The sequence below is a fragment of the Nerophis lumbriciformis genome, linkage group LG29, assembly GCF_033978685.3.
Source record: "Nerophis lumbriciformis linkage group LG29, RoL_Nlum_v2.1, whole genome shotgun sequence".
NCBI classification, from domain to species: Eukaryota; Metazoa; Chordata; class Actinopteri; order Syngnathiformes; family Syngnathidae; genus Nerophis; species Nerophis lumbriciformis.
In genome coordinates this window covers 22787501-22815000 of record NC_084576.2, presented here as the reverse complement: position 1 = coordinate 22815000, position 27500 = coordinate 22787501, and the positions used below count along the sequence as shown (strand labels likewise).

The 27500-nt window shown below is 39.4% G+C and overlaps 1 protein-coding gene across 4 annotated transcripts in view; it reads left to right on the top strand.

Moving 5' to 3' along the window:
- LOC133572070 (alpha-1,3-mannosyl-glycoprotein 4-beta-N-acetylglucosaminyltransferase C-like) overlaps positions 1–27500 on the top strand; it is a 490538-nt gene that overhangs the window by 241359 nt on the left and 221679 nt on the right. For 2 of the 4 annotated variants that reach the window (XM_061924731.2, XM_061924729.2), the window contains exon 1: positions 14071–14344. The exons of 1 other annotated variant lie outside the window; for it this stretch is intronic. The gene's annotated coding sequence lies outside the window, so the exon portion shown is untranslated. Of the gene's footprint in view, positions 1–14070; positions 14345–14366; positions 14379–27500 lie in introns of those variants that run through there. One more of the 4 variants, XM_061924730.1, reaches the window with a different exon arrangement.

Below are 27500 nucleotides of genomic sequence, written 5' to 3'. Positions count from 1 at the left end.
ATACTAGAGATGCGCGGTTTGCGGACACAACCGCGGAGTCCGTGGATTATCCGCGGTTCGGGCGGTTGAAATAAAAAAAAAAAAGATTTTATCCGCGGGTCGGGTCGGGCGGTTGAAATAAAAAAAAATTAGATTTTAAATAGATTCAGGCGGGTGGCAGTTAAACCAATTCGGAAATATATATACATAGTTAAATGTTGTTACCCACATACGAAAAACGAGCAGGCACCTGCAGCATATGCCACAACAGAAGAAGAAAAAAAAAAGAGATGGACACTTTTACGGAGCGGAGAAGGGACGCCTCGCCGGGGTCCGGGACCGAGGCCCCTTCCCCCGAGAGGGCCCCACCGGGAGCCGTAGCTGAGGTGATCCGCGAGAAGGGCCCGACGCACGTCCAGGGTCACCACCGCGCCCACCGCACCGACACCCCGCCTCGTCCGCCTTCGCCGCGGCCGGCGTCACGCGCAGCAGGTAAGCAGCTTGCCTGCCCGCCACCCCCGTGGCCGGGGGCTCGTAACAGGGGTCACTCCGCGCGCTCCGCCCGCGCAGCCTACCTGCCCGCCACCCCCGTGGCCGGGGGCTCGTAACAGGGGTCACTCCGCGCGCTCCGCCCGCGCAGCTTACCTGCCGCGACGAGTAGGATGGCCGCCGCGGTGCGCGCTGAAGCCTCGGGCGCGAGCCCGGGGGGAGCCGCTGCGGGTGCGACGGACATCGCACCTCCACGCGCTTGGAGGTGCGCTCAGCGCGGCTCCCAGATGATTGCGAACTGGTGTGCGTCCGGGCCGTGACAGCGTGGCACACGAATGTCTCTGCTGCATTGGATCAGTCTCCTTTCTTTAACAGGCAAAAGCTTTATAACCTCACTAATGCCTTGCATCGTCTATATTAGATATATAACAACGGGCGGGTGCGGGCGGATGCGGTTTGATTAAATGTTAGAAACGGGTGGATGGCGGATGGTTGACGACTTTTGTGATGCGGTTGCGGATGAAATAGTTGCCTATCCGCGCATCTCTAATATATACACATATATATATTATATATATATATATATGTATATGTATATATATATATATATATATATATATATATATATATATATATATATATATATATATATATATATATATATATATATATATATATATATTCAGTATATATACAATTGTAAAAAAAACGAAATCATACTTTAAAAAATGTGCTCATATACTACTTGTACACATACTAAAATCACTGAAAAATCCATAATAGAAATACAAATAAATATATATTTTTTAAAATGTAAAGAAAATAAATAAAAATGTGCTCATATAATACTTATACACATACTAAATACAATAAAAATAGATATAAGTACATACAGCACATTTGTATTTTTCTTCCATTTAAAACTTTTTTTTTTTTACATTCAATTAAATATATTTATTGATTTTAATATGTGTATAAGTACTCTATGAGCACATTTATTTTTACATGTAATTTTTTATTTTATTACATTTTATATATTTTATTGATTATTGATTTAAAATGTTTCTACATTAAAAATATATTTTGTTTCTATTACATATAATTTATTAATTTTAGTATGTGAATAATTACTATATGAGATTTTTTTTTTTTTTTACAATTTTATTGATTTTTTTTACGTTTAAAAAATATTATATTTTATTTTTATTTTACACTTAATAAATTCAATTATATATATTTAATGGAAATAAAAAATATTTACACACACATTATATATATATATATATATATATATATATATATATATATGTGTAAAAAAACGAAATAATATTTTTTTTAAATAAAATAAATAAATAAATAAAAATGTGCTCATATACTACTTGTACACATACTAAAATCAATTTAAAAAATCCATTATAGAAATAAAAAAAAATATATATTTTTTTAAATGTAAAATAAGTAAATACAAATGTGCTTATGTAGTACTTGTTGTTGTGTACAGGAGGAGTATACGGCACAGACAACAAAAGTGTATTGTTTAGCTCTATGTATTTATTATATATATTTACAATATACATCATAACTAAACAATAATATAAATAAACTAGGGAATGGAGTGTGACGAATCCAATGTGTGTGTGAGACTATGTGTGGAGATTATCTGTTGTGTATTACCCGAAGGGGAAAGGCAGGCTCGAATGTCTGTGAGGCAGGCAGATAGTCGGCGGTATTGCGAGGCGTCGAAGGTCCGTGTCCAAGCGGGAAGTCGAGATCCAAGAGGCAGTCAGGGAAGCAGAGGAAACACAGGGGAGATGAGACGCACAGCTCGAAGGGGTAGCTGTAAGGAAGGACAAGAGGAGAAACACAAGACCAACAATACGACGGGGAAAGAAACACGGAGAGAGAAAGGCATAGAGCTTAGTTAGTTGGCTTACTGTACTCGAACAGAAGACTACGTTCTGGCCGGGAACGCAGGTCTGCACTGGCTTAAGAAGCCCAGGAAGATCATCAAGGACAGGTGCGCTGAGTGCTGATTGATTGCAGCTGCTTGCTGCCGCCGGACTGACGCGTGCAGGAGATGAATGGCCATGGGCGTGTCCCGAGGTGCGTCGTGACACTTGTACACATATTAAAATCAATAAAAAAATCTGAAATAGAGATAAAAATAAATATATATTTTTTTAAATGTCTAAAAATAAAATACAAATGTGATCATATAGTACTTATACACATACTAAATACAATAAAAATAATTTTAAGTACCATATAGCACATTTTTATTTTTCTTCCATTAAAAACATATTTATTTTTTTCATTTACATATATTTTATTGATTTTAGTATGTGTATAAGTACTATTTATTTTTTTTACATTTAATTTTTGTATTTATTTTACACTAAAACCAATAAAATGTATATGATATAAATATTATTAAAAAATTTAAAAAAACTAATTTTAAAAAAAATGTGCTTATTTAGTACATACTAAAATAAAAAAATACATAATAGAAATACAAAATAAAAAAATTTTTTCTTAAAAATGTAAATACAAATTAAAAATGTGCTCATATAGTACTAATATAACACCCTAAAATTAATAAAATATGTATAAAAACTATATGAGCACTTTATTATTATTATTTTTTTTACATTTAAAATAAATATATATTTATTTTTATTATTGCTATTATCCAAAGACATGCACCTGGGAATCGGTTGATTAGTATTTGTTTTTTTTTTTTTTTTTTTTTTAAATAAATATTTTTTATTCCTATTACATGTATTTTATTATATATTTATTTATTATTATTTTGAAATAAAAAAAAACATAGTAGTTATTGTTAGTCTGGAAGAAGATTTTGAAACAGTATCCCAAATAAAATTGTGTGAAAAGAAAACAGCAGTTTGAGCTTGGAAAAGTAATACAACGTTTGTCCATTCATCACCCGCATGAAAATGATGTTTTGACACGATTCAGAATGAAAAGCTCCTCATTAAACAGAATGTGGACTTTTTGGCGGTATAATTAGGGGGACGACTATTAATAATGCATGGAGGTGCAATCAGCATTTTAATGAAGGTGAGATTATTTCATCTCCTTCACCATCTTCTTCAGCGTCAAGGTGTTTTGCTGCGCTAATGTTATGTAAAATAATTGGGCTTTAAAAAGGTGGGCCGCGTCTTCGTCGAGTGCAAATTGCTCGTGAGTGCGATTGTTATGCAGATGCGGCGCGCTTCCATTCCCGCCCACCAGGGGGAAAAAAGTGCCAACTTTATGAGAGGAAACCAACCTCCGTAATCCATAAATATTGCCAAAGTATCTCGGAGAGTCCCCCTGGAGATTGCGCAACGTCCTGAATGAATATTTGATGTGCCGCTCCCCTTGTGCTGACCTCGCCGGACACAACATTAGGCACTATTGCAATATATTGTGAAGTATTGGCATGGACTTGGTTCTGTGATAAATGTCAAATGCAGCTTAAAATAGAATTTTATGTTGGTTGTCACTTGCAGGGACTTTTGGCAACTTGCTCAAAGTTCAGTCTTTTTAAAACAAAAGATATAACAAGAACACCAGCGGCTGGTTTATGTTACAGGGAGGTGCCTCACGGTGTATTTGGGTCAAGGTTCTGTACAAACCTTTTTATTGGAGTCACAGTTCTGTACGTACCTTTGTATCAAGGTCAAGGTTCTGTACATACCTTTGTATTAGGTTCACGGTTCTGTACGTGCCGTTGTATCGGAGTCACGGTTCTGTACGTACCTTTGTATCAAGGTCATGGTTCTGTACGTACCTTTGTATTAGGGTCACGGTTATGTACATGCCTTTGTATTAGAGTCACGGTTCTGTACGTACCTTTGTATTAGGGTCACGGTTCTGTACGTACATTTGTTTTGGAGTCCCAGTTCTGTACGTATCTTTGTATTAGAGTCACGGTTCTGTACGTACCTTTTGTACTGGAGTCACGATTCTGTACGTACCTTTGTATTAGGGTCACGGTTCTGTAAATACCCTTGTATTAGAGTGACAGTTCTGTACGTACATTTGTATTAGGGTCACGGTTCTGTACGTATCTTTGTATTAGGGTCACGGTTCTGTACGTACCTTTGTATTAGGGTCACGGTTCTGTACGTACCTTTGTATTAGAGTCCCGGTTCTGTAAGTACCTTTGTATTTGAGTCACAGTTCTGTACGTGCCATTGTATCGGAGTCACGGTTCTGTACGTACCTTTGTATCAGAGTCACGGTTCTGTACGTACCTTTGTATTAGAGTCACGGTTCTGTATGTGCCTTTGTATTGGAGTCACGGTTCTGTACGTGCTTTTGTATTGGAGTCACGGTTCTGTACGTGCTGTTGTATCGGAGTCATGGTTCTGTACGTACCTTTGTATTAGAGTCACGGTTCTGTACGTGCCGTTGTATTGGAGTCACGGTTCTATACGTACCTTTGAAATAGGGTCACGGTTCTGTACAAAACTTTCTATTAGGGTCATGGTTCTGTACTTACATTTGTATTGGAGTCCCAGTTCTGTACGTATCTTTGTATTAGAGTCACGGTTCGGTAAGTACCTTTGTATTAGGGTCACGGTTCTGTACGTACCATTGTATTCGAGTCACGGTTCTGTACGTGCCTGTGTATTGGAGTCACGGTTCTGTACGTGCCGTTGTATCGGAGTCACGGTTCTGTACGTACCTTTGTATTAGAGTCAAGGTTTTATACGTGCCATTGTATTGGAGTCACGGTTTTGTACGTACCTTTGAATTAGGGTCACGGTTCTGTACATACCTTTCTATTAGGGTAACGGTTCTGTACGTACATTTGTATTGGAGTCCCAGTTCTGTACGTATCTTTGTATTAGAGTCACGGTTCGGTAAGTACCTTTGTATTAGGGTCACGGTTCTGTACGTACCATTGTATTGGAGTCACGGTTCTGTACGTGCCTTTTTATTGGAGTCCCGGTTCTGTACGTGCCGTTGTATCGGAGTCACGGTTCTGTATGTACCGTTGTATCGGAGTCACGGTTCTGTACGTACCTTTGTATTAGAGTCAAGGTTTTGTACGTGCCATTGTATTGGAGTCACGGTTCTGTACGTACCTTTGAATTAGGGTCACGGTTCTGTACGTACCTTTGAATTAGGGTCACGGTTCTGTACATACCTTTCTATTAGGGTCACGGTTCTGTACGTACATTTGTATTGGAGTCCCAGTTCTGTACGTATCTTTGTATTAGAGTCACGGTTCGGTAAGTACCTTTGTATTAGGGTCACGGTTCTGTACGTACCATTGTATTTGAGTCACAGTTCTGTACGTGCCTTTGTATTGGAGTCCCGGTTCTGTACGTGCCGTTGTATCGGAGTCACGGTTCTGTACGTACCTTTCTATTAGAGTCACGGTTCTGTATGTGCCGTTGTATTGGAGTCACGGTTTTGTATGTACCTTTGTATTCGAGTCACGGTTCTGTACGTGCCTTTGTATTGGAGTCACGATTCTGTACGTGCCGTTGTATCGGAGTCATGGTTCTGTACGTACCTTTGTATTAGAGTCACGGTTCTGTACGTGCCGTTGTATTGGAGTCACGGTTCTGTACGTACCCTTGAAATAGGGTCACGGTTCTGTACATACCTTTCTATTAGGGTCACGGTTCTGTACGCACATTTATATTGGAGTCCCAGTTCTGTACGTATCTTTGTATTAGAGTCACGGTTCGGTAAGTACCTTTGTATTAGGGTCACGGTTCTGTACGTACCATTGTATTCGAGTCACAGTTCTGTACGTGCCTTTGTATTGGAGTCCCGGTTCTGTACGTGCCGTTGTATCGGAGTCACGGTTCTGTTCGTACCTTTGTATTAGAGTCACGGTTCTGTATGTGCCGTTGTATTGGAGTCACGGTTCTGTATGTACCTTTGAAATAGGGTCACAGTTCTCTACATACCTTTCTATTAGGGTCACGGTTCTGTACGTACATTTGTGTTGGAGTCACAGTTCTGTACGTACCTTTGTATTGGAGTCACAGTTCTGTACGTGCCTTAGTATTGGAGTCACGGTTCTGTACGTACCTTTGTATTAGAGTCACGGTTCTGTACGTGCCGTTGTATTGGAGTCACGGTTCTGTACGTACCTTTGAAATAGGGTCACGGTTCTCTACATACCTTTCTATTCGGGTCACGGTTCTGTACGTACATTTGTGTTGGAGTCACAGTTCTGTACGTACCTTTGTATTGGAGTCACGGTTCTGTACGTGCCTTAGTATTGGAGTCACGGTTCTGTACGTACCTTTGTATTAGAGTCACGGTTCTGTACGTGCCGTTGTATCAGAGTCACGGTTCTGTACATACTTTTGTATTAGAGTCAAGGTTCTGTACGTGCCGTTGTATTAGAGTCACGATTCTGTACGTACCTTTGAATTAGGGTCACGGTTCTGTACGTACCTTTGAAATAGGGTCACGGTTCTCTACATACCTTTCTATTAGGGTCACGGTTCTGTACGTACATTTGTGTTGGAGTCACAGTTCTGTACGTACCTTTGTATTGGAGTCACGGTTCTGTACGTGCCTTAGTATTGTAGTCACAGTTCTGTACGTATCTTTGTATTAGAGTCACGGTTCGGTAAGAACCCTTGTATTAGGGTCACGGTTCTGTACGTACCGTTGTATCGGAGTCATGGTTCTGTACGTGCCTTTGTATTAAGGTCACGGTTTTGAACGTACATTTGTATTGGAGTCCCAGTTCTGTACGTATCTTTGTATTAGAGTCACGGTTCGGTAAGAACCTTTGTATTAGGGTCACGGTTCTGTACGTACCATTGTATTCGAGTCACGGTTCTGTACGTGCCGTTGTATCGGAGTCATGGTTCTGTACGTGCCTTTGTATTAGAGTCACGGTTCTGTACGTGCCGTTGTATTGGAGTCACGGTTCTGTACGTACCTTTGAAATAGGGTCACGGTTCTGTACATACCTTTCTATTAGGGTAACGGTTCTGTACGTACATTTGTATTGGAGTCCCAGTTCTGTACGTACCTTTGTATTCGAGTCACGGTTCTGTACGTGCCTTTGTATTGGAGTCATGGTTCTGTACGTACCTTTGTATTAGGGTCACAGTTCTGTACCTACCTTTGTATTAGAGTCCCGGTTCTGTAAGTACCTTTGTATTAGAGTCACGGTTCTGTATGTACCTTTGTATTGGAGTCACGGTTCTGTACGTACCTTTGCATTAGGGTCACGGTTCTGTACGTACCTTTGTATTAGAGTCACGGTTCTGTACGTGCCTTTGTATTAGAGTCAAGGTTCTGTACGTGCCGTTGTATTGGAGTCACGGTTCTGTACGTACCCTTGAATTAGGGTCACGGTTGTGTACATACTGCGATGAGGTGGCGACTTGTCCAGGGTGTACCCCGCCTTCCACCCGATTGTAGCTGAGATAGGCTCCAGCGCCCCCCGCGACCCCAATCGGAATAAGCGGTAGGAAATGGATGGATGGATGGATGGTTCTGTACATATTTTTCTATTAGGGTCACAGTTCTGTACGTACATTTGTATTGGAGTCCCAGTTCTGTACGTATCTTTGTATTAGAGTCACGGTTCGGTAAGTACCTTTGTATTAGGGTCACGGTTCTGTACGTACCATTGTATTGGAGTCACGGTTCTGTACGTGCCGTTGTATCGGAGTCACGGTTCTGTACGTACCTTTGTATTAGAGTCACGGTTTTGTACGTGCCGTTGTATTGGAGTCACGGTTCTGTACGTACCTTTGAAATAGGGTCACGGTTCTGTACATACCTTTCTATTAGGGTAACGGTTCTGTACGTACATTTGTATTTGAGTCCCAGTTTTGTACGTATCTTTGTATTAGAGTCACGGTTCGGTGAGTACCTTTGTATTAGGGTCACGGTTCTGTACGTACCATTGTATTAGAGTCAGGGTTCTGTACGTACCTTTGTATTAGGGCCACAGTTAGGCACGTATTTTGGTGTTACGGTTACGGTTCAGTACGTATTTTGGTATTAAGGTCACGATTATCTATGTACCTTTGTATAAGGGTCACAGTTTGGTACGTACATTTGTATCAATATCACAGTTCGGTAAATATTTTTGGTATTTAGGTCACGATTTGGTACATACTTTAGTATTAGGGTTGCAGTTTGGTCCGTATTTTAGGGACACGGTCCAATAATTTGTCATTCGGGTCACAGTCTGGTTCGTCCTTTTGTATTAGGGTCACAGTTTGGTACCTACCTTTGTATCAAAGTCACGGTTGGGTACCTATTTTGGTATTTGGGTCACAGTTTGGTGTGTACCTTTGTATGAGGGTCACAGTTTGGTACGTACATTGGAATAATATCACAGTTCGGTACGTTTTTTGGTATTTAGGTCACGATTTGGTACATACTTTAGTAATAGGGTTACAGTTTGTTACGTAATTTAGGGACACGGTCCAATAACTTGTCATTCGGGTCATGGTCTGGTTCGTCCCTTTGTATTAGGGTCACAGTTTGGGATGTACCTTTGCATTAGGGCCACGGTTAGGTACATATTTTGGCATTACAGTTACGGTTCAGTACGTATCTTGGTATTACTGTCACGATTATCTATGTACCTTTGCATAAGTGTCACAGTTTGGTACGTACCTTTGTATCAATATCACAGTTGGGTACAAATTTTTGATATTTAGGTCACAATTTGGTACATACCTTAGTATTAGGGTCACAGTTTGGTATGTAGCTTTGTATTAGAGCTATGGTTCGGTATCTTGGTATTAGGGTAACAGACCATTATGTACCTCTGTATTCGGGCCACAGTTCGATAGATAAATTGGCATTAGCGTCACAGTTTGGTTCGTCTTTTTGTATTAGGGTCACAGTTTGGGATGTACCTTTGTATTAGGGCCACGGCTAGGTACGTATTTAGGTATTACGGTTACGGTTTTGTTTTGATTAAGGTCACGATTATCTACGGACCTTTGTATAAGGGTTTGGTACGTACATTTGTATTAACATCACAGTTCGGTACGTATTTTGGTATTTAGGTCACGATTTGGTACATACTTTAGTATTAGGGTTACAGTTTGGTCCGTATTTTAGGGACACGGTCCAATAATTTGTCATTTGGGTCACAGTCTGGTTCGTCCTTTTGTATTAGGGTCACAGTTTGGTACCTACCTTTGTATCAAAGTCACGGTTGGGTACCTATTTTGGTATTGGGGCCACTGTTAGGTACGTACTTTGGCATTACGTTACGGTTCAGTACGTAGTTTGGTATTAAGTTCACGATTATCTACGTCCCTTTTTTTTTTTTAATTTTTTTATTTTTTATTTTTTATTTTTTTATTTTTTGTTTTTTTTGTGTCCTGTCCAGCTTCTCAGGCAAATCATATAGTTGATGTAGATGCCCATGTCGGCTGTTCAGATTTACTTTACAAAAGAGAAGTGTAGGATACTTCTCTTGTTGCCTTATTTGTATTTGACTTTATTAAATGTATTTATATTATCATTTAGTGCAGCCGGGCCGGAGCAGGAGGGGATAGAAAGAGAAAAAAAAAAGAAGACAGAGGGGGAAATTGTGGGGACAAGAGGGGGATTAGACAGAGAGACAACAACAACAACAGCAAACAACAACAACAACAACAACAATAGAGCAACATCAGCAAATATGACATGTACAAATATGATGGTAAAAGTAATAGCAAATAAGCAGTTAGCAAAAAATAAAAAATAATACAGAAATGACAATGAGCATTATTACACTACAAATGGATCAATACAAATACCAATAGAAATAGCGCTATTGATAATGAACAATACCAATAATTTACCTTTATTATCAACAATACAGTTGTTTAAATGCAACAATACATATACGTAATGATAACTTGAGATACGAAAGAATGCAGAAAAATGGAGGGGGAGAAAGAGAAGCAACCTACATTAACCTTGTAGATTGTTATAGTCACAATAGGTTAAGCTTTGTCAGTGTGCCATGTGTTACACCCAGTTTACCCTAGGGCAACAACGTTAATATATGTTTGATGAAACGTGATTATGTGCATGAGTGTAAGTATGCATATGTACTTGTATATGTACAGAATGTGTATATGTGTTTGTACAATGAATGTATATGTACAGAATGTGTATATGTGTTTGTACAGTGAATGTATATGTACAGTATGTGTATGTGTATGTTTGTATATTGAATGTGCGTGTGGATGTACGAACATTAGGTAGGTAAATATGTACTGTATTTGTGTATGTATGTGGGAGCGTAGGTACCTATGTACGTATGTGAGCATATGTGAATTTGCATGTACAATACATTCGACTCCCAGAGTGCGTGGGAGCCAGAGCACGGCCCCATCACCCCCGAGAGCCCAACCCACAAACAGGAGGCGTGGTGCCCAGGGAACCAGGGACCACTGCCCCCACGCAGGCAAGCCGGCCAGCGACAGGAACCCCAGAGCCCGACCCACCGTACCGCCCACAAGGGCCAGCAGCAGGCCGCAGACAGACGCACCCGGCAGAGGACAGGGCACGAGAAAAGCAGGGGACAGCCAGACCCCAAGCCAGCGAGAGACCACACCCCACACGGGCAGAAAGGCGAGACGCCCCGCCCGAGGGACCCAGAGACTCCCCGCAACCGGACGGGAAGACCGCCCCCGCCCCACCGGCAACTGGGCCCCCACGAGCCCACCCCCCACCCCCGGAGAGCGCGGCGAGGCCAGCCCCCGGCCACCCCACCCAAATCGGCCGCCGCAGGACCACCCAGGCACAGGGCCACGGGAACCACCCACCCCACCCGCAGGGACCCCAACGATGGAGATGGAACAACCAGCAACCGCCCCGCCGAGCCCCCCCCCCCGAGGGAGGGGAAAAATCAAAAAATAATATTAATAAAATATATTTTTAAAAAAAATAAATAAATAAATAAATTAATTAATTAATTAATTAAAAAAAAGAATTAAAAGAAGATCACAGACATGCTGACAAACAAGGTCACTACCCCAGCAACTGGCCGACTCGCAGCACCTCGGAATACCTTGCAGCACCAAGCTACCACAATAGACGCAGGGACTAGGCCCAACAGGCCCCAACCAAGAACGGGCACCCGGAAGGGATGGACAGCGGGACCCAGGAGCTCCAGACACGCAGTTCGGATGCAGTAGCCTGAGGCGTCGACCCCCGTCTGACAGGCAGGCCCAGAGCGTTCCCCCAGAAATATACATACATACATACATATATACATACACATACACACATACATGTATACATACCCACACATACACATATATACATATACATACACATATGTACACATACACATATATATACATACATACATACACACACATATACATACATATACACAGTTCGTCAGCCCCGACAGCCATCACGCGCGCGCGCTGCCACCAGTCACAACATCAGCCACACCCCTGCACCAGACCCAGCAGCCACGGGCGCCCACACCACAAACAAACGGCAGCAGAAACAGCAGCCGCAATAACCCCAGACAGCCAGCACCAGCCAATCAAATCAAAGCGATCAAAAAAAAACTGCGACCAGCAACCACACGCCACCAGGACCACAGAGACCAGCCGGCGCCAGCCCGCCAGTCAGCCCGAACGCCAACACGCAAACAAGAGACACCAACACCCCCCCCAACCAAAAGGCCCCCCACCCCAACCCAAACCCGCACAAACACCCCACCGCCCAAACAACCGAGACACAGCATCAAGACCAGACACGGGGGCTGCGCCGCCACCACATCAAGTCACCAACAGAGACCCCACAGCGCAAGGTCGGGCCACACGGGCACGGACCCCACCCAACAGGTAGTGAGACCCGCGCGACGCCACACACAAATAAATAATAAGATTTAATTTTTTTTTTTTTTTTTAAATAAAATAAAATTAAAATAAGTAAATAATAAAAATAAAAATAATGAATACATAAAAAATAAAAAATATATATAACAATAATAAATGAATAAAAGCCTGGCAGGCCACCAGACCGCAGTCCCCGCCGGCCGACGAGGCAATGAGGGGTGCGCCGAACCCCAAACCCCCCATGCATGTGTACAAGGCCCCCAGAGTGTCTACTGTGTAGTTAAAATTAGGAGGTCAGCCGTTACAGCCGACCTCCAGTCCCTATTGATGTGTGTACTGTAGCGTGAGTGAGATATGTATGCTTGTGGGAACTAATAATGCGATTAAAATTGGGGGACATCAAGGTCATGGTGGGTCCCAACCAAGCCAAGACCCCCAAATCCTAAGTGTCTAATATGCAGCTAATATTGAGGGATGGACGAGCAGGGGACAAGACAGGAGGACTGGAGCCCCATTGGAGGCATCCTCAACCCCCCCGCCATCCCTCCCCGCAGGACAATCCCCAAAGTCCTATATATGTGTGACTGTGTGCGCTATAAGTAGGAGGAGTAGAGGGCCCGGACATGCCCCCAGTCCACGCGGCCGACAACCAGGAACTACGGCCAGGAGGCCGCCACCCCCCTTTGAATAAGGGTCACAGTTTGGTACGTACCTTTGTATCAATATCACAGTTCGGTAAATATTTTTGGTATTTAGGTCATGATTTGGTACATACTTTAGTATTAGGGTTGCAGTTTGGTCCGTATTTTAGGGACACGGTCCAATATTTGTCATTCGGGTCACAGTCTGGTTCGTCCTTTTGTATTAGGGTCACAGTTTGTTACCTACCTTTGTATCAAAGTCACGGTTGGGTACCTATTTTGGTATTTGGGTCACAGTTTGGTGCGTACCTTTGTATTAGGGTCACAGTTCGGGATGTACCTTTGTATTGGGGCCACGGTTAGGTACATATTTTGGTATTACGGTTACAGTTCAGTACGTATTTTGTATTAAGGTCACAATTATCTATGTACCTTTGTATAAGGGTCACAGTTTGGTACGTACCTTTATATCAATATCACAGTTCGGTAAATATTTTTGGCATTTAGGTCACGATTTGGTACATACTTTAGTATTAGGGTTACAGTTTGGTCTGTATTTTAGGGACAGGGTCCAATAATTTGTCATTCGGGTCACGGTCTTGTTCGTCCTTTTGTATTAGGGTCACAGTTTGGAACGTACCTTCGTATCAGAGTCACGGTTGGGTACCTATTTTGGTATTTAGGTCACGGTGCGTACCTTTGCATCAGGGTCACGGGTGGGTATGTATTAAAGTCACGGTCCGTTATGTACTTTGGTATTAGGGAGGAGAACAAAAATAAAATGAACTTCTCAACATTTATATTCCAGTAATAAACTGAGTTGAACATGTTTCACCTGCCTCTTAAAAAGAATGGGACTAAAGAATTGTTATGTAACAAAAAATATAATCCATACTTTATTAAATGGCACTAATGTGAACTACACTTTTTATCTTTATATTTTCATTTTCCGAGTATTGACCACGCGTTCAGTCCCGTCCTCCCTTGGTAAATAGTGCGCGTGCGCGTGGACAGGTGGGTCCGGGCTTCGCGCCCCTCGTCACACGCGCGCACAGCTGGAGCGCGCCAATCGGCTTGCACCGCCCTCCCGAGCTCGCGCCGCCGGGAGGACCCGCTCCGAGAGCAGACGCCGCTCAGCATCAGGACCAGACGGCCGCCCCTCCGGGATGCGACTCCGCTTCGGACGGCTCCAAAGTGGACCCAGGTCGAGACCGGACATCAACTCCAGAGGCCGAGGAGGAGGAGGAGGAGGAGGACGACCGCGAGGAGGAGGAGGAGGCGGCGGAAGGCGGGCGCTCGTCGACGCGCTATACACGGAGGTTCGCCGCGGAGCCAGCGCGACCGTCCCCGGGCTTTGCGACGACATCGCCCGGCGCTTCGCTCACCGGAGATCGCACGTGCCTCGGCGGTGCTGATGTGGAGGTGAGTGGCGTGCATGCGCCGGCTCGACGCTCAGGTGAGGTCACGTGGACGGAAAAAAGGTTGGCGGGTTCAAAAAAAATCAGCCGCAACTTTGAACTCCGTGCCTTCGCGGTCGGAATGTGAAACATTTCTGCGCTCCAAACTATGAAATTAATCCTCATCGCCAGCAATTTATTCAAGTAAAAAAAAAATTAAAAAAAATCACTTCATAAAAACTAGTTTTTAAACATCGACATGCATGATGTGCGTTAAAAGAGTCGACGTCACTCATTTGAACCTGTAATACTTCAATAATAACAATGAAGTAATTGTGCTGCAGTAAAACGAGATGCAAAAAAAAACAAAAAACAAACTCATAATAAAACATTGCATTGTGGCCACTTCATTAGGTACACACATGCAGCCAGATCCACTCATTTTGTGTTCATGCACTTTTGATTGACGTGATGAGAGATGTGTGTGTCAGACAGACATACATACATACATACATACATACACACATATATACATACACACATACATACATACGTACAGTACATACAGACAGACAGACAGACAGACAGACATACTTACATACAGACAGACAGACAGACAGACATACAGACATACATACATACATACATACAGACAGACAGACAGACAGACAGACAGACAGACAGACAGACAGACAGACTAACATACATACATACATACATACATACATACATACATACATACATACAGACAGACAGACAGACAGACAGACAGACAGACAGACATACAGACAGACAGACAGACAGACAGACAGACAGACATACATACATACATACAGACAGACAGACAGACAGACAGACAGACAGACATGCAAGCATGCATGCATACATACATACATACATACAGACATACATATATACATGCATACATGCATACATACATACATACATACATACATACATACATATATACATGCATACATGCATACATGCATACATACATACATACATACATACATACATACATACAGACATACATACAGACATACATACAGACAGGGGCGCCGAAAAGGGGGGGTAAAGGAGACGGATTCTAGGGGCCCATGATGGAGGGGGGCCCAGAGAGGCCCCTAATGATGATGAAATTATAATACAGAAAACATAATGACACTGTGTTAGGGGCCCTGTAAAGATTATTTTCATGGGGCCCAAAATCCCTAGCGGCACCCCTGCATATAGACATACATACATACAGACATATATACATACACACATACGTATGTACATACATACGTACATACAGACAGACAGACAGACAGACAGACAGACAGACATAGATACAGACATACATGCACACATGCATACATACATGCATACAGAAATACATACATACATACATACATACATACATACATACATACAGACATACATACAGACATACACACATACATACATACACACATACACGCATACATACATACATACACACACACATACATACATACATACATGCATACATACATACATATAGACATACATACATACACACATATATACATACGTACATACAGACAGACAGACAGACAGACAGACAGACAGACAGACAGACAGACAGACAGACAGACAGACATAGATACAGACATACATGCACACATGCATACATACATGCATACAGAAATAAATACATACATACATACATACATACATACATACATACAGACATACAGACATACATACATACACACATACACACATACATACACACATACATACATACATACATACATACATACATGCATACATACATGCATACATACATGCATACAGACATACAGACATACATACATACACACATACACACATACATACACACATACATACATACATATAGACATACATACATACAGACATATATACATACGTACATACATACGTACATACATACAGACAGACAGACAGACAGACAGACAGACAGACAGACAGACAGACAGACATAGATACAGACATACATACACACATACATACATACATACAGTAACACTTTAGTATGGGGAACATATTCTAAGTAACAAAGACTTAATTTAGAGTTATTTGGACACTAGGGGAACATATAAGGGTTAGGGTTAAGGTTCGGGTTACTAATAAGCAATACATCTGAGGTTATTGAGGGAAGACTCTCAGTTAATGGCTTACTGGTTGTATAATAAGGCCATGCAAATTAATGCATTAATAGGTTCTTAATAATGTCTAATTAAGAGTCATAATGTAACTAATGTGCATGTTAATAGGCAACTAATTAATGGTGAATATGTTCCCCATACTAAAGTGTTACCATAGATACATACTAGTGTTGTCCTGATAACTATATTTTGGTACCGGTACCAAAATTATTTCGATACTTTTCGGTACTTTTTCAGAATAAAGGGCACCTCAAAAATTGCATTATTGGCTTTACTTTAACAAACATTCTTAGGGTACATTAAACATATGTTTCTTATTGCAAGTTTGTCTTTAAATAAAATAGTAAACATACTAGACAACTTGTCTTTTATTAGTAGGTAAGCAAAGAGAGGCTCCTAATTTAGCTGCTAATATTTGCAGTAACATATTGTGTCATTTATCATTCTATTATTTTGTCAACATTATTAAGGACAAGCGGTAGAAAATGAATTATTAATCTACTTGTTCATTTACTGTTAATATCTGCTTACTTTCTCTTTTAACATGTTCTATGTACACTTCTGTTCAAATGTAATAATCACTTATTCTTCTATTGTTTGGATGCTTTACATTAGTTTTGGATGACACCATGTATCTGGGTATCAATTTGATACCAAGTAGTTACAGGATCATACATTGGTCATATTCAAAGTTCTCATGTGTCCAGGGACGTATTTCCTGAGTTTATAAACATAATGTACATTTTTTTAAAAACGAAAGAAGATGTTGTGATGCCCAAAAATATTGACGTAATCATAGTAGTATCGACTGATTACGCTCCTGTACTTGGTATCATTACAGTGGATGTCAGGTGTCGATCCACCAATGTTGTTTGTTTACATTGTGGCGGTATAGTACCGAATATGAATATGATTCATTAGTATCGTGGTACTATACTAATACCGGTATACCGTACAACCCTAATACATACATACATACATACATACATACATATATTTATGTATGCGCTTACCTCTAAACTTCTTAAACTTTGCCTTTTTCTTCTCCTGTTTTCAGCGAGTTTAGCAGTTAGCTTAGCGATTAGCGTGCCTGCCCCTGGCTCTCACTGTGTAACATGTTTAGCTTATACTTCAGTGATACACCTACTTGATAATGGTACTTGAGCTACTAAAACATGTTATTTTCTGTAATGGAGGTGGATTATTATTATTATTATTATTATTATCATTGTTATTATTATTATTTTATTTTTTATTTTTATTATTATTATTATTATTATTATTATTATTATTATTATTATTAATTTAGTGGAGCGGCTCCACACTGTGCATGGAGACACACAATGAGCTGCTAGTCACTTGTCAGCAGGGGGTGTGAAAATAAATAGTGTCAGCCGGAGGGGATCTGTTTTGGGATCGACATTGAAAGGCTTTAGTCGGCAATGTCAGTCAGGTGCCTTTTCATGAAACTTGGACGATATTGATCCGTAGCCGATCGATCATTTTGAAGACAACCTTTTTTTTTTTTTACTTGGTCTCATTACATTGTGTTCCTAATGTTTTGGCCACTGAGTATTATATCTTCAACACGTTACAAAAACGTGTTGTAGCAGTTTAAGCACTAGTTGCAGTAGTACTGTAGTAGCAGTAGTAGTTCCAGTAGTGGTAGTAGACATAGTAATAGTAGTAGTCACAGAAGTAGTAGTTTCAGGGCTGGTTGCAGTAATACTGCAGTAGTTGTACTGTAGTAGTAGAAGTAGTAATACTGTAGTAGTATTACTGTAGTTATATCACTGCAGTAGCAGCACTGTAGCAATAGAAGTATTAATACTGTAGTAGTAGTACTGTACTAGTTGTTGCAGGACTACTTACTACTAGTAGTAGTAGACATAGTAATAGTGAGTCACAGAAGTAGTAATAGTAGCAGTAGTAGTGTAGTAGTAGGAGTAGTAGTAAAAGTAGTCCTAGCATTAATAGTTGTAGTAGTAGCAATAGTAGTCACAGTAGTAGTATAGTTGTATTAGTAGTGTTAGTAGTTGTAGTAATAGTTGTAGTAGTAGTATTAGTAGCAATACTGTAGTAGTAGCAGCAGTAGTACTGTAGAAGCAGCAGTGGTAGTAGTACTGTATTAGTTGCAGTTGTAGTCAGAGTAGTAGTAGTAGTAGTAGTAGTACTGTACTTGTTGTAATGTAATAGTTGTAGTAGCAATAGTAGTCCCAGTATAAATAGTTGTAATAGTAGCAGTAGTAATCACAAAAGTAGTCGTAGTACTACTACTAGTAGTAGTCACTGTAGTAGTAGTTGCAGCAGCAGTAGGACCATAGTAGTAATAGTAATACTGTACTAGTGGTAGTCGGAGTAGTAGTAGTAGTCAAAATAGTTGTAGTAGCAGTAGTAGTAGTACTGTACTTGTTGTAATAGTAGTAGCAATAGTAGTCCCAGTATAAATAGTTGTAATAGTAGCAGTAGTAGTCACACAAGTAGTAGTAGTAGTACCAGTAGTAGTATTTACTGTACTTGTAGTTGTAGTAGTAGAAGTAGTAATACTGTAGTAGTAGTAGTACTGTAGTCATCACTGCAGTAGCAGCACTGTAGCAATAGAAGTATTAATAATGTAGTAGTAGTACTGTAATAGTTGTTGCAATACTACTACCACAAGTAGTAGTAGACATAGTAATAGTGAGTCACAGAAGTAGTAATAGTAGCAGTAGTAGGAGTAGTAGTAAAAGTAGTCCTAGCATTAATAGTTGTAGTAGTAGCAATAGTAGTCACAGTAGTAGTGTAGTTGTATTAGTAGTGTTAGTAGTAGTAGTAATAGTTGTAGTACTAGTATTATTAGCAATACTGTAGTAGTAGCAGAAGTAGTGCTGTAGTAGCAGCAGCAGTAGCACTGTAGTAGTAGCAGTGGTAGTAGTACTGTATTAGTTGCAGTTGTAGTCAGAGTAGTAGCAGCGGTAGTAGTAGTACTGTACTTGTTGTAATGTAGTTGTAATAGTAGCAGTAGTAGTCACAAAAGTAGTAGTAGTACTACTACTAGTAGTAGTAGTCACTGTAGGAGTAGTTGCAGCAGCGATAGGACCATAGTAGTAATAGTAATAGTAGTCGGAGTAGTAGTCGTAGTCAACATAGTTGTAGTCAGAGTAGTAGTAGCAGTAGTAGTAGTACTGTACTTGTTGTAATAGTAGTAGCAATAATAGTCCCAATATACTGGAAATAGTTGTAATAGTAGCAGCAGTAGTCACAAAAGTAGTAGTAGTAGCACCATAGTAATAGTAGTAGTAGTAGTACTGTAGTAGTAGTAGTAGCAGTCAGAGTAGTAGTAGCACCAGTCGTAGCCATATTAGTAAGTAGTATAGCAGTAGTAGTAGTAGTAGTAGTAATAGTAGCAATAGTAGTATAGCAATAATAGTAGTAGTTAGAATAGTAATAATCATAGTAGTAGTAGCACTATTATAATAATACTAGTAGTAATAGTAGTAGCAGTAATAGTAGTATAGTAAAAGTAGTCAGAATAGCAGAAATCATAGTAGTAGTGTTAGTCGCGATACAAGTAGTAGTAGACGTAGTTGTAGTAGTAGTAGTACTAGTGGTAGCAGCTGTAGTAGTAGTTGATGTAGTAGTAGTCAGAGTAGTAGCAGTTCTTATAGTAGTAGCTGTAGTAGCTGTAGAAGTAGTAGTAATAGATTTAGAAGTAGTTGAAGAAGAAGTAGTAGTAGTAGTAATAGATAATGAAGTAGTTGTATTAGTACTAGTAGTAATACTAATCATCATAGTAATAGTAGCTGTAGTAGTAGTTGTAGTTCTCATAGTACTAGGGGTAGTAGTAGTAGTTCCTATAGTAGTAGCAGTAGTACTAGTAGTAGTAGTAACTGTATAAATAGTAGTAGTAGTACATAAAGAAGTAGTTGTATTAGTACTAGCAGTAATACTAATCATCATAGTAATAGTAGCTGTAGTAGTAGTTGTAGTTCTCATAGTACTAGCGGTAGTAGTAATAGTTCCTATAGTTGTAGTAGTAGTACTAGTAGTAGTAGTAACTGTAGAAGTAGTAGATATAGAAGTAGTTGTAGTAGTAATAGTAGCTGTAGTAGTAGTTGTAGTTCTCATAGTACTAGCGGTAGTAGTAATAGTTCCTATAGCAGTAGTAGTAGTACTAGTAGTAGTAGTAACTGTAGAAGTAGTAGATATATAAGTAGTTGTAGTAGTAGTAGTAGCTGTAGTAGTTGATATAGAAGTAGCTGTAGTAGTAGTAGTAGTAGTAGTAGTAGCTGTAGAAGTAGTTGTATTAGCAATAATAATATTCATCATAGTAATGGTAGCTGTAGTAGTAGTAGTAGTAGAAGTAGTAGTTCTTATAGTACTAGTAGTAGCATTAGTATTAGTACTTATAGTATAACTATTATTGTAATTAGTAGGTAGTAGTATTAGTACTTATAGTATAACTATTATTGTAATTAGTAGGTAGTAGTATTAGTACTTATAGTATATCTATTATTGTAATTAGTAGGTAGTAGTATTTCTGTGAGCGTCCAGACACGAGCATGTGTAAGGTGGACATGAGAGTCCAGCAGTGACATCATCAAGGTCAGGTATTGCATCATAATAGGGGCAGGGGGGTTGTGCCCATGTGAAAGATGTAAAAGACCCCCCCCCCCCCCCCCCTCCCAAACCCCCGAGCCCCCGCCCATGACCTCCTGCTGCCGGCCCAAAAGGGTCACCGAGGTCAAGTCTGCTTCTTGTTACCAGAAAGATTTTAGTGATGTACATAACATGACCTCATCACTGCCAGGCCTCCTATTGGACGTCATCCTGCTGATGATGCAACATCTCTCAATGTGAGAATGTGAGGCGGGCAAAAAATAACAGCTTCTTGCTCCAATGTCAGAAAACAAGAATACATAAGTATATGATAAGGTGTCGGGGGGCGGGGGGCGTGAGAATACAACACACAAGTATACATAAGTACACGATAAGGTGTCAGGGGTACGTGAGAATACAACACACAAGTATACATAAGTATACAATAAGGTGTCGGAGGGGGCGTGAGAATACAACACACAAGTATACATAAGTATACGATAAAGTGTCAGGGGGCGTGAGAATATAGCACTCAAGTATACATACAGTAAGTATACGATAAAGTGCCGGGGGCGTGAGAAAACAATACACAAGTATACATAAGTATACAATAAGGTGTCAGGGGTGCGTGAGAATACAACACACAAGTGTACATAAATATACGATAAGGTGTCGGGGTGCGTGAGAAAACAATACACAAGTATACATAAGTATACGATAAGGTGTCGAGAGGGTGTGAGAAAACAATATACAAATATACTCAAGTATACGATAAAGTGTCGGGGGGGCGTGAGAAAACAATACACAAGTATACATAAGTATACGATAAGGTGTCGGGGGGCGTGAGAAAACAATATACAAGTATACATAAGTATACGATAAGGTGTCGGGGGGGGCGTGAGAAAACAATACACAAGTATACATAAGTATACGATAAGGTGTCGGGGGGGCGTGAGAAAACAATATACAAGTATACTTAAGTATACGATACGGTGTCGGGGCGTGAGAAAACAATACACTAGTATACATAAGTATACGATAAGGTGTCGGGGGCGTGAGAAAACAATACACAAGTATACATAAGTATACAATAAGGTGTCGGGGGGCGTGAGAATACAATACACAAATATACATTCGTATACGATAAGGTGTTGGGGGGGCGTGAGAAATCAATATACAAGTATACAATAAAGTGTTAGGGGGGCAAGAGAAAAGAATCCCCTGCTCTTCAGGGGATTTAGAAATCCCCTGAAGAGCAGGGAAACCTGCGAAACAGGCTTGTAGGGATGAAATACCCTCTGTGTTTTTTCCTGACCTAACATATATATATATATATATATATATATATATATATATATATATATATATATATATATATATATATATATATCTCAAGGCTGCCTGAAGCTGAGTGAACCATTACATTGTAAAATGTATATATATATGCATTTATATATATGTATATATGTACTTGTGCGTGAGTGTGCATATATATATACACACAGTATATATGTATACATAAGTATGTGTACATAAGTATGTGTATATAAGTATGTGTACACAGGTGACAATGCTGGTGTTTGTTTTGTTGTCAAAACACACATTTAGAAGGTAATAAACAGTTTTTTGGTGCTCCAGCTTTGAAAGTATTTGATTTATGAATAAAAATACCTACGATGTCAGGTCAGCTCTCAAAGCAATAAACGGCCAAAAACAAGGGATTACCCTGTTAGCATTTTTTTTGTACTGTATTGTACTCAAATGAGGGCTTTCTTTGATGGCTGGAAGTTAGGTCAGGACTCTAGTTCAGAAAACTTGCTCTGTGCGCAGAGAACAGAAACGTGTGGGAAGCGTGCATTTCTCCCCAAAAAACGTGTCATTAGGATGAAGAACGAAGGAATTCCGATTCACTTATTCATTATTTTGCAGCTCCAGAGGAAGGTCTAATATCTCCTGCTAAATAAAACACTTCCTGCTCCTGTGCAGGTCAATTAAAATGCAATATGCAATATAAACCCATATAAACATAAATAGGCTGTAAAAGTCTGATGACACTTATATTAATACTAAAATTCCTTCTCCATGTTCTTTAGCTCACTCATAAAAATCCAGTTATTTTAAGCGACGGGCTATTTTAATTTTTTTTTACATGTACTTTACACTCGCAGCCTTCCCTGTGCCTTGGAAAATTAATTGACTTCATGCATGGATTAAAAACAACAATGCTTTTATTTTGAAGGCGTCGCTTTGACGCCACTACATATGCGTCCTTTCACCGAAATAATGACACTCGTCGACTATTTAGCTCAGGGGTCTCTGTCAGGTTCAAACACTGATGACATTTATTAAACAAGACAAGAAGCAAAGAATCAAACAGAGGCAGAATTCTGAATTTTGACTCAATTGAGGAGAAACGTGTCAACCTGTAACCTCTTACAGTGTAACCCAAGGTTTACGTCTCCTCCTTTATTTGGACACAACAACATCTGCTTCCAAAGGAATGGGGGGTATGTAAACAGTCATTGTTTTCGGTCACATTAACACAAAAGAAAAAGATTCCTCGGGCTCGGGCTGGTCTTGGCTTCAGCCTGGGCAGGTCTTGGATGACAATAGATAACCCCCCTCCCGTCTCCTCCCATCGTACACAATGGAATTTTCCAAGCCTTTGCTTGGTGCAATAAAGACTGCCTCTTGTCTGTTCATTGGGAACTCATAGAACGGAATTTTTTCTGACAATCTCCAAACTTTTTGACTTGGGGTGGGGGGGCACATGGGGTTAAAAACATTTGGCCGGTTTGAACGTTAAATATCTTGTTTTTGCAGTCTATTCAATTGAATATAGGTTGAAAAGGATTTGCAAATCATTGTATTCTGTTTTTATTTACCATTTACACAACGTGCCAACTTCACTGGTTTTGGGGTTTTGTACTATCAGTGCGCCCTGATTTATGATCTATTATTGATTAGTACTGATACAGTGCATGTTATTATATGATCTATTATTGATTAATTCTGATACAGTATCAAAACAACAAGACTTCCTGTCCTTTTCCAAGTGTGTCTTTTCCAAATATCTTCCGCAAAAGGTTAGCTAAATGTCAGCCATAATTGTTGACCTAACTACACACACCCCAGCCCCCCCCCCCCCCCATCTGCGCTCGATGAGGTCAAGATGGTCATGTGACCTATTCCACCTGCCCGGTGAACGGCGGATGAGCACAAATGTCAGCAGTAGATTACTTTTCATGCTGGATTACTGATTGTAATCTGAGTACAGCGGACGGGAGGTATGCTAATAAGGCAATGATCTGATTTGCATATTTAACCGCTTGCAAAAAAGCGAGTTTCAAAAACAAAACAAATGGCGTGTGTTGTAATGTGTTTACAGGGGAGGGCAGTCTAAATGCATTTGTGGCGGTGTAAATGTAATTGTGGCGATCTGAATCAATTTGTCACGGTCTAAACCTATTCAAGGCAGTTAAATATTTTTTGTGGTGGTCTAAATGTATTTGTGGTGGTCTAAATCAATTTCTGACAATCCAAATGTATTTGTGGCGTTATACATTAATTTGTAGCGTTATACATTCATTTATGGCGGTCTTAACATATTTGTTTCGATTTAACCGTGTTTGGAGCGGTCTAAATGTATTCTTGGCAGTCTTAATCTGTTGTGACGTGCTAAATGCATTTGTGGCGGTCTAAATATAATTGTGGCTATTACAATCAATTTGTCGCGGTCTAAACCTATTTTAGGCAGTTCAATATTTTTTGTGGTGGTCTAAATCTATTTCTGACAATCCAAATGTATTTGTGGCATTACACATTCATCTATGGCGGTCTAAACATATATGTTTCGATCTAACCGTATTTGTAGTGGTCTAAATTTATTCTTGGCAGTCTAAATCTATTGTATAGTGCTAAATGCATTTGTGGCGATCTAAATGTGCGATCTAAATCAATTTTTCGCGGCCTAAATCTATTCGAGGCAGGTAAATTTTTTCTATGGTGGTGTGAATTTATTTGTGGCAGTCTAAATCAATTTTTGACAATTTAAATTCATTTGTGGTGGTCTAAATGCATTTGTGGCAATCTAAATCGAATTTGTCGCTGTCTAAACCTATTTAAGGCAGTTAAATATTTTTTGTGGTGGTCCAACTTTATTTGTGGCAGTCTGAATCTATTTCTGACAATCTAAATGTATTTGTGGTGTTATACATTTATTTATGTCAGTCTAAACATATTTGTTTTGATCTAACCATATTTGTAGCAGTCTAAATGTATTCTTGGCAGTCTAAATCTGTTGTGACGTGCTAAATGCATTTGTGGCGATCTAACATTTTTGTGGTAGTCTACATTTATTTGTGGCACTCTAAATCTATTTCTGACAAAATAAATGTATTTGTGGCGTTATACATTCATTTGTGGCATTATACATTCATTTATGGCAGTCTAAACATATATGTTTCGATTTAACCGTGTTTGGAGCGATCTAAATTTATTCTTGGCAGTCTAAATTTATTTTGACGTGCTAAATGCATTTGTGGCGCTCTAGATGTATATGTGGCAATCTGAATCAATTTGTCGGAGTCTAAACCTAGTTTAGGCAGTTAGATATTTTTTGTGGTGGTCAAAATGCATTTGTGGCAGTCTAAATCAATTTCTGACGGTTTAAATGTATTTGTGGCATCATACATTAATTTATGGCGGTCTGAACATATTTGTTTTGATCTAGCCATATTTGTAGCAGTCTAAATTTATTCTTGGCAGTCTAAATCTATTGTGACGTGCTAAATGTATTTATGGCAATTTAAATTTCTTTGTGGTGATCAAAATCTATTTTTGGTGTTCAAAATTTATTTGTGGGAGTCTAAATTAATTTTTGGCGGTCTAAATATATATTTTTTTACCACGTAAATCAATTTATCATTTGTCTAAATATATTTGTGGCGGTTGAAATTTATCATTGGTGGTCAAAATGTATTTGTGGCGGTCTAAACACATTCATGGCAATATACATGGATTCGGGGTGGGCTAAATGTATTTGTGGCAGTCTAAATGTGTTTGTGGTGGTCAAAACCTTTTTTTGTGGTGGTCAATATGTATTTGTGGCAGTCTAAATTTGTTTGTGGTGGTCAAAATATTTTTTGTAGTGGTCAATATGGATTTGTGGCAGTCTAAAATTGTTTGTGGTGGTCAAAATATTTTTTGTGGTGGTCAATATGTATTTGTGGCAGTCTAAATTTGTTTGTGGTGATCAAAATCTTTATTTGGTGGTCAAAATGTATCTGTGGCAGTCTTAATTAATTTTTGGCGTTCTAAATATATTTTTTACCATGTAAATCTATTTTTTATTTGTCTGAATGTATTTGTGGCGGTTGAAATTTATCATTGGTGGTCAAAATCTATTTGTGGCGGTCTAAACATATTCATGGCAATATATGTGGAATTGTGGCGGGTTAAATGTGTTTGTGGCAGTCTAAATTTGTTTGTGGTGGTCAAAATCTATTTGTGGTGGTCAATATGTATTTGTGGCAGTCTAAATTAGTTTGTGGTGGTCAAAATATTTTTTGTTGTGGTCAGTATGTATTTTTGGCAGTCCAAATTTGTTTGTGGTGGTCAAAATCTACTTCTGGTGGTCAATATGTATTTGTTCTAGTCTCAATGTGTTTGTGGTGGTCAAATTCTATTTTTCGTAATCAAAATGTATTTGTGGCAGTCTAAACGTATTCATGGCGCTCTAGATTGAATTGTGGTGGGCTGACTGTATTTGTGGCAGTCAACATTTTTTTGTGGTGATCAAAATTTATTTTTGGTGGTCAAAATTTATTTGTGGCAGTCTAAATGCATTTTTGGGGGTCTAAATATATTTCTTTACCATGTAAATTAATTTATTATTTGTCTAAATGTATTTGTGGCGATTGAAATTTATCATTGGTGGTCAAAATCTATTTGTGGTGGTCTAAATGTATTCATGGCAATGTATGTGGAATCGTGGTGGGCTAAATGTATTCGTGGCAGTCTAAATGTGTTTGTGGTGGTCAAAATGTATTTATGTTGGTCAAAACGTATTTTTGGTGGTCAAAATGTATTTGTGGCAGTCTAAACGTTTTCATGGCTATCTACATGGAATTGTGGTGGGCTAAATGTATTTGTGGTAGAATAAATTAATTTTTGGCGGTCTAAATATATTTTTTACTATGTAAATCAATTTATTATATGTCTAAATGTATTTGTGGCAGTCTAAATTTGTTTGTGGTGATCAAAATCTATTTTTCGTGGTCAAAATTCATTTGTGGCAGTCTGAATTATTTTTTGGCGGTCTAAATATATTTTTTACCACGTAAATCAATTTATTTTTTGTCTAAATGTATTTGTGGTGGTGGAAATGTATCATTGGTGGTCAAAATGTATTTGTGGCGGTCTAAA